Here is a 7,440-nt window from a genome sequence, read left to right on the forward strand (position 1 = left end):
ATCCAGTCTCCAGGGGCTGTAACAGCAGGTGGGGAAAAAGGGGGGGCACTGCTGAAGGGATCCCCCTGGGAGCATCTCAGATCCCTGGCGGGGGGCGTCGCAAAGAACATGGCTCTGCAGGCACGTGCCTGTGAATGAGCGCCAGGGTGCATGTGCGAACACGCACACGCCTAGGAACACGCCCCCCACCACACGCCTCCTGCACAAAACCAAAGCAGCCCTACCTTGCACACTCACACGGCACACTCCTGTGACACACACACACACACACACAATGGCCGTGCACACATTCACTTGTGCGCGCACACCTGCCCTCAGTCCCTCCCGGCAGCTTTTCCCACCGACCCTGGGACGGTGCCTCTTCGATTTGTCCAATTGCTCAGCCAAACAGACCCTCCCCGGGGGCCATGCCCGCCCCACACCTCCCCGGGGGCCATGCCCGCCCCACACCTCCCCGGGGGCCCGGTGCATCTGCCCTGCATTCAGGGGCTTTTCCCCGGGAGGCCCGCTTCCAGCATGGCCCGGCGGTGTCCGCCCAGCCCTGTCTGCAGCACAGGCAGAGCGGGGCTGATGGAGAAAAGGGGGGGCTGAAGAACGAAGGAACCAATGGATGCGGCCCCAGAAAGGCTGGGCACAGCCGCCTGGCCAGCTCCCCGGCGGTCCCCGGCCCCCCAGCCCACTCCCTGCTCAGCTCCGGCCCGGCCCGGCCCGGCCCAGCTGCTTGGGGGATCCCAGCAAGGACTGGCTGCCGGGGCTCGCCAGCGCCCAGGTCAGGGTCCCGCGCCCCGCAGCCGCCGGGCTGGCCAGTGCGGGGGAGCCCAGCTCAGACCCCGCGGCGATGGGCGCAGCGCGAGGCCCCCGGGCCGGGCCGGGCCGGGCGGCGGCAGGGAGAAGCCGAGCCAGCGACGGACGCAGCGACCCTGGCGCGCCGCCCCCCCTTCCCCAGCCGCAGCTGGCCGGGGCCAGCCGCCGCCCCGGGCCGGAGATGTGGAGCCCGGCCTTGCAGGTGAGCACAGCCCCCCCCCCGCCCCCGCGGGCATTTAACCCCTGCAGCCCAGCTGCAGCCTGGATGCCAAGGGGGGGGCAGAGAGGGGCTCTCCCCCCCATAGCCCCTCCGTGTCTCCCTGCCTGTCCTCCCCCCGCACCCCCCTCCTGCCACCCCCCCAGCAGCTCTGCAGGCTGCCCGACTGCCTATGAGGGGGGAGCGAGCCCCCTGCACCCCTCGCCCTGCCCCATAGGGACCGAGGGGCCCAGCTCGCGGGGGAGCTGGGGAGGGCGGCCAGCAAGGTGCTTGGCGGGGGGCACTGGTGTCTTGGGGGGCTGGGGAATGGGACACAGAGCCTGCCCTGCTAGGAGGGGCCAGCTCCTAGCCAGGCTCGGGGTGATCAAAGGCGGTCCCCCCCCCCGAGGCCTGGTTCCCCCCCGCAGCCAGGTCTAGGGGGGGGGGGGGTCGCAGCTGGGCTGCCACGTTCCTGGATTCTCAGAGGGCAGCTGGGCCCGGGCCCAGCCCCAGCCGGACACGCCCCACACACCAGGTCCAGGCCCAGCCCCCCGCCATTTTTCACATAAGCCCCCAGTGCCCCCCACCCCCAGCTCCTGGCCAGCCGCCTTGCCCGGGCACTTCCCGCAGCTGGTGCTGAGCACAGCTTGTGGGCAGAGCCGAGGGGACAGGCTGCCAGGCAGGCCCCTGGGGGAGAGTCCTGGTGCAGGAGCCAGTCCCCCGCCCTCACCCATGCTGGCCACCACCTGCCTACTCCATGGAGGAGCCGGGTGGCTGGTGGGTCCCCCCCATGCTGATGACGTGGCTCCCCAGCCAGGGGGATGGGCCGTGCAGACAGCGGAGGGGGCTGCAGATCCCAGGGCAGGGCATGTGGAACGCGCCCCCTGCCGAGCCCCGAGCCCCCCAAGAAGAAAGGAGCCGATCTGCAGCATGGGAAATCCCCCAGGACGAAGCACACCTGTGGGGCATGGGGCTCCTTCACCAGGCTGGGTGGGGACCAAGTCCTGCAGACGCTGCAGGCAGTGGGCCCCCCAGGAGGGTCTGAGCACAGCCCCAGGCCCTGAGCAGGGGGTCCCTCCTTGGCTACGCTGCCTCCCTCTGAGCCGCGTGCCCTTGCGCTCCCATGCTTCTCCGGCCAGTCTGGGCCCCTTTATCTCCCCCACGCACAAGGCCAATTCCCTTCCCCCTGGGCAGAGCCTGTTCCCAGCGCACAGCACCCTGCTCCCGCCTGGCCCAAGCCCCAGCTCCTGGAGTCCTCAGATGCCCAGAGATGCTTCCCTTTGATCAGCAGGTTTCCAGCCCTCTCTGCGGGAGAGAAACCCCAGAAACTGGCCTCAGGCCCAGCAGCTGGAGCCCCCCAGCACCATCCAGACACAGCGGAGCCGAGGAACCTGCCCTCGGGCTGCTGCTGCCCCCTCCAGAATCCCCCCATCCTCCCCGTCTGTCACGTCTCCCTTCTCCCCACAGACACCCCGGAAACTCCAGAAACCCCTCAAGCGCTCGGATGGCAGCACCTCGTCCGACACCAGCTCCAGCTTCCTCAGGAGGCAGGTGGGAATCCAGCTGGGGGCTGCGGTGACAGCCCGGGGCAGGGGGAAGGGGGACAGCGTGCGTGCGGATGGAGGCAGGCACCACCTGGGCAGAGAGGGGGGCGGGCACCGCCTGGGGAAGAAGGGGGCCAGGAGCCCTTGGCCGGAGTCTCTGGGGGCTGGGCATCATTGCAGCCCATCTCCCAGCTGGCGCTGGGTCCCTTCTGGTCACTCCCCTGCTCCTGGGACATTGCTTGGACCACTGGCCCTGCCACGCCGCATGGGGCAGGCTGGCCCTCCTGTACCTCTTGCCCTAGGGCCCTCACTCCACCAGGGGGACAGACCTGTCCCACGGGAGTCTGGCACTGCGCCCAGCACCAGCGCAGGCCGCATCCTGCTGAAGGCCAGGGGCAGGCGACCCCCAGGCAGCCAGCCTGGGGCACAGAGAGCTGCAGTCGCTGCAGGCATTGCCCCAGCACCACGTCCCCAAGCGCTGTTCGTGGGCGCTCGGCTAGTCCTGAAATGCACCCACCTCTGGGCTGGATGTGGCAGCTGCTCACAGCGGTTGGGCAGGAAGCAAAGAAGCTGCGGCCGCCTGTGTCCAGCTGAGACCATGGGCAGGTGTCTGAGCTGGGACGTGGGCAGGACGCAGGGTTCGCACCCAGGCTCTGCGTCTGCCCAGGGGCAGAGCCCTGGCGATGCTGTTGTGTTCTGCAGAGAGCAGCGCCTGGCGCTCTGCTGGGCCATGGGCTCGGGACAGAGGGGGCTGGCCTGAGTCCCAGGAGCTTGGCCTGGTGAGTGGAGTGTGGTGGGCCAGGAGCAGGGCAGGGCGGTACCGGCACCGTGGGCGCGTTTAGGTCTGCACCCGTCTCTGGTGCAAGCATCGTCCGTGTCCACCGGGAGTGTGTGTGAAGGGGGGGCTGCACTCACAAACATGCACTAGGCAGGGCGCCCCCCCCTCCGCCTTCCCCACGGGCACCAGCCTCTCATGGCCGCCCACACGGAGCCTGCCGCAGGGTAAGAGTCGCTGCTGTCACCAGATGCATGCAACCCCTCTTCCCCCCCTGGGGTCCTGGAGCCTGTGACACACACACACACACACACACACACACACACACACACACACACACAATCTCGCACTGCAGCAGGGCACGGCTGCAGAGGGGCTGCATGCGTGTCCCCTACCAGCTCCTGACCCGCGCCCCCCACAAACAGGCCAGCCCCACACACTGCAAGGCAGCCGGAAGAGGAAAGGGGTTCGATCAGGGGCTGCTCCGCTCTCCTCTGCTGGGGTCACACCTGTCCCTGTCCCTGTCGCGCCACCCGTGTGCCCGCTCAGCCCTGCCGTGGCCTGGCTGGTGTTTCCATGCGGGTCTGGGCGGGGGTGGGGATGCGGGCACTCGCGGGAGGCATCTCTGCAAAATCTGCCTGGCAGCTTCTCAATAATTCATACGCTGCTGGAGCGCTCGCAAGGTGCCCTAATTCCAGGAGCTGTGCAGCTGCAGGAGACGCCTCTGGCCTGTCGGCAGGCGGGGGCAGGCGGGGGCCCCCACCAAGCCCCCCACGCTGCACCCCACAAGGGGCTCAGAAACATTTCCAGAGGTAGGAGCCAGCACGTCCTGGTCTCTGTGATGGGACCCTGCCGCATTGGGGGGCGGGGGAATGGGAGATCCACCTGCTTTGGGGGGGGCCTGGGCGTGCGTCAGAGAGACAGACAAACGCAGGGCCAGATCCCACTCTCAGATACACAGGTGTCAATCTGGAATGCCACCCCTGATGCAGCAGGCATTGCTCTGGGTCTGCGGCACACACCCCAGGGCTGTCTGGTGCATCCAGCAGAGACCCCGCCCCATGGTCCCTCTACAAATGTGGGGGGGCCAGCAGCTTTGAGCAGGGGGATGAGCAGCAGTCCCCTCCCAACAGACCCCCAATTCTCCTCATCCAGCATCTGACTCACCCCCAGGGTCTGTATCTGGGGGGAGCCGGCTCTCTGCCTTCCCCTTTGAAGTGATCACCCGTGTTCCAGCCCAGCCGCCAGAGAACAGCAAGGAGAGAACCCAGGAGTCCTGGCTCCCAGCCCCCCGCTCTGACCACTGGACAAAACAGCCCTTCCTGCATTACCAAAGACTCAGGGGCTCGTCCCGAGAGCCGTGGCCACGGCCAGGCATTGCTGTTTGGCTGCAGGGGGGGAGGGAGGGTCAGAAGTGGGAGCTGCCTGCAGCCGGGCGCCCTGGGCTGAGTGGGGCTTTTGCACTGGCCCCTGGCAGCTGTGAGGAGCCAGCCCAGCCCAGCCCCCCCGGGCCGGCAGACACAGGGAGCGTCAGCAAGCAGCTCTCCCCGCCCGGCTCTGCAGAGAGCAGTGCTGTGTCAGGGGACAGCCAGCGGAAATGCTGAATGCCCTGAAGTTCCAGCTCTCCTGGCAGGCGCGGGTCACTCGCAGGCCATCCCCAGGAAGGTCAGAGCCACTCAGGCTGGGGGCAGGCAGTGCCGGGTGGCCGCCCGCCAGGACGTGCTAGGGACTTGCAGGGGCTCAGCACGGGCTGACCCAAGCATGATGGAGCTGGGGTGCAGGCTGCTGAGGTGCTGCGTGTGGGGCTGGCCTCACCTGGAAGAAGGGGGGTGGGGGCAATGGTGCCATGCCCTGCCCTGCCCTGCCCGTGGGTGTGGAGAGGCAGCAGGACCCAGGGTGGATGATGGCCAGATGGACGGTCATGCCTGAGAGACGATGGCTCAGAGGGGACCAGGAGCCTTGCCCCACATGCGGCGCAGCCCCTCATGGGCACCCCAAGCTCTGCCTCATCCCGGTCAGTTCACATCCAGCAGCTGCTCCAGCCCAGCCCAGCCGGAGCTCCCCGCCCTGCCTACCTGGCATCCATCCTTGCTCAGGAGAGGGGACCACGCTGTCCCGGTGCGGTGCAGTGCGGTGCGGGGCCCTCCACCCCATGGCTGCAGTGCCCAAACCCCTCCCCCCAGCTCTTTGCCGCCCCAGCTGCCTGCCTTCCTCTGGTGCTTTAGAGAGACCAGCTGCCCTCTGTCCGGCCCAGCAAGTGTTTGCTAATGAGGCACAGGTGGGCTGGAGCAGCTGCATTTTAAAGAGCCCAGTTCACCCTGTGACACCCCCAGGTGCTCTAACCACTAGACCCCACTCCCCTCCCAGAGCTTGGACCAGAACCCAGGAGTCCTGGCTCTCAGCCCCCCCTGCTCTAACCACTAGACCCCGCTCCCCTTGCAGGGCTGGGAACAGAACCCAGGAGTCCCGGCTCTCAGCCCCCCCCAGCTCCTGCGCCCTAAGAAAGAGCAGGTGGGAGGAGAGTCTCTTTCTAAGCTCTGCCGAGCAGGGCGCGAGTGGCTGGGGGGGCGGGGGTTGAAGCCAGGGTCTCAGTCAGGGAGGTGGCCAATCCTGGTAGCCCAGACACACAGAGCTGGGCCTGGGGGAGGGCCTCGCCCTCTCTCCTCTTTCGGGAACCCAAGATGCCTGGCCTGTCCCCCAGGCGGCTCGCTGGCATCACAGCGCATCCATTAGCAGCAGCCCTGGCCAGGGCCGCGGGTTCCCTGCTCTCTTATTTATGAGTCTGCTTCACAACAGCTAAATGGAACGACACCCCCCGCCACCCCCCTGCCGCGGCTTCTGCCGCCCCCGCCTGGGAGGCTGCTTTGTCTCCCAACTGGGTCGATGAAGCCGGAGTTCTGAGAAGGGCCGATCCCTCGGGCAAGCTGCGCGTGGCTGTAGCTCTGTGCCAGGCGGTGGGGGCTGGGGAAAGCCGCTCGGCGGGAGGGGCAGGAGAACCGGGGCTTCTCCTCAGGATGTGGGGGACAGTCCTGGGAGCGGGGGGGCCGCGGCAAGGAGGCAACATCAGGGCTGAGCTGTCTCTGGGGTGGGGCACGTCACCCCTATCGTGGCTGGCCGAGGGCCCCAGAGCCAGCTGGACGGGTAGGGGCAGTTCCGGCCAGCCGGGTGCAGGGCTTGGTGGGGAACGGGGCCAGGACACCGGGGCCAACGGGCTCTGGCATCTGCCAGGGCCACCTGGGCCTGGGGACGCGGGTGTGATGGGAAAGGCACGCCCAGCATTGCACCGGGGTCAGCCCTGGCTGCGAGCCCCCCTGCCGCCCCGGGGGTTTCTGTGGGTCTCTCCCATCCAAGGACAGAGCCCAGCCCTGCTTAGCGGGTGGGACGCCGAGTCGCTGCGGGCTGGTCCCAGCCGGGGAACAGCCGGGGCATGACGGAGCGTTGCTGGCCAGGTGCTGAGCCCGGCTGGGGGTGTGGGCCGGGGGCGGGGCTGTACCTGCCCTGGGGACGGCAGCTCACGGGGGCTGGCTCTCCTAGCCGGGCGCTCACTGGGATGGCCCCAAATCCATCTCTGCCCGAAGGCTGCCGCGTGGGCAGGCTCCTGTCAGCATCTCGGAGTGGCCCCTGGGCGCTGCCCCTGGGAAACAAGGGGGGGCTCTAGCAGCTGGGCCCCGGGGGAGGGGTGGGTAGCCTGGGGTTGCAGGGAAGCGGCTCAGCGCCCAGTCCAGCTTCCAGCTGCATTTCAGCGCAGGCCGGGCCCCGCGCTGCCCGTCTTTGGGTGGAGCCGAACGGGTGGGGTTGTGGGCACCGTCCCCGGGGCGGGGGGAGCCCCAGAATCATGGCGCAGACTGGCCCCTCCTGGGGGGGGCCGAGCTTCTGCTCTGACTCCCTCAGCCCTTGAGCCAACGTTATGCCAGGCTGGGCCCCCGAGGAGCTCTGAGGGGCTGGGCCCGGACTCAGCGGCTTGGGGTGCGGTGGAGGCCTGAGTCTTTGCGATGCCCGTGTCCCGGCCCACGCGACCTCTGTGCCGAGTACCGGCCCATGGGACGCCACGCCCTGTCCTACACAACACCCGGGCCCCATCCCACGAGAGCCCACGAGCTCGGGATTGCTCGTGCACCATC

The sequence above is a fragment of the Emydura macquarii genome, unplaced genomic scaffold, assembly GCF_026122565.2.
Source record: "Emydura macquarii macquarii isolate MOO-44397 ecotype Brisbane River unplaced genomic scaffold, CSIRO-AGI_Emac_v2 contig_2994, whole genome shotgun sequence".
Taxonomy (NCBI): domain Eukaryota; kingdom Metazoa; phylum Chordata; order Testudines; family Chelidae; genus Emydura; species Emydura macquarii.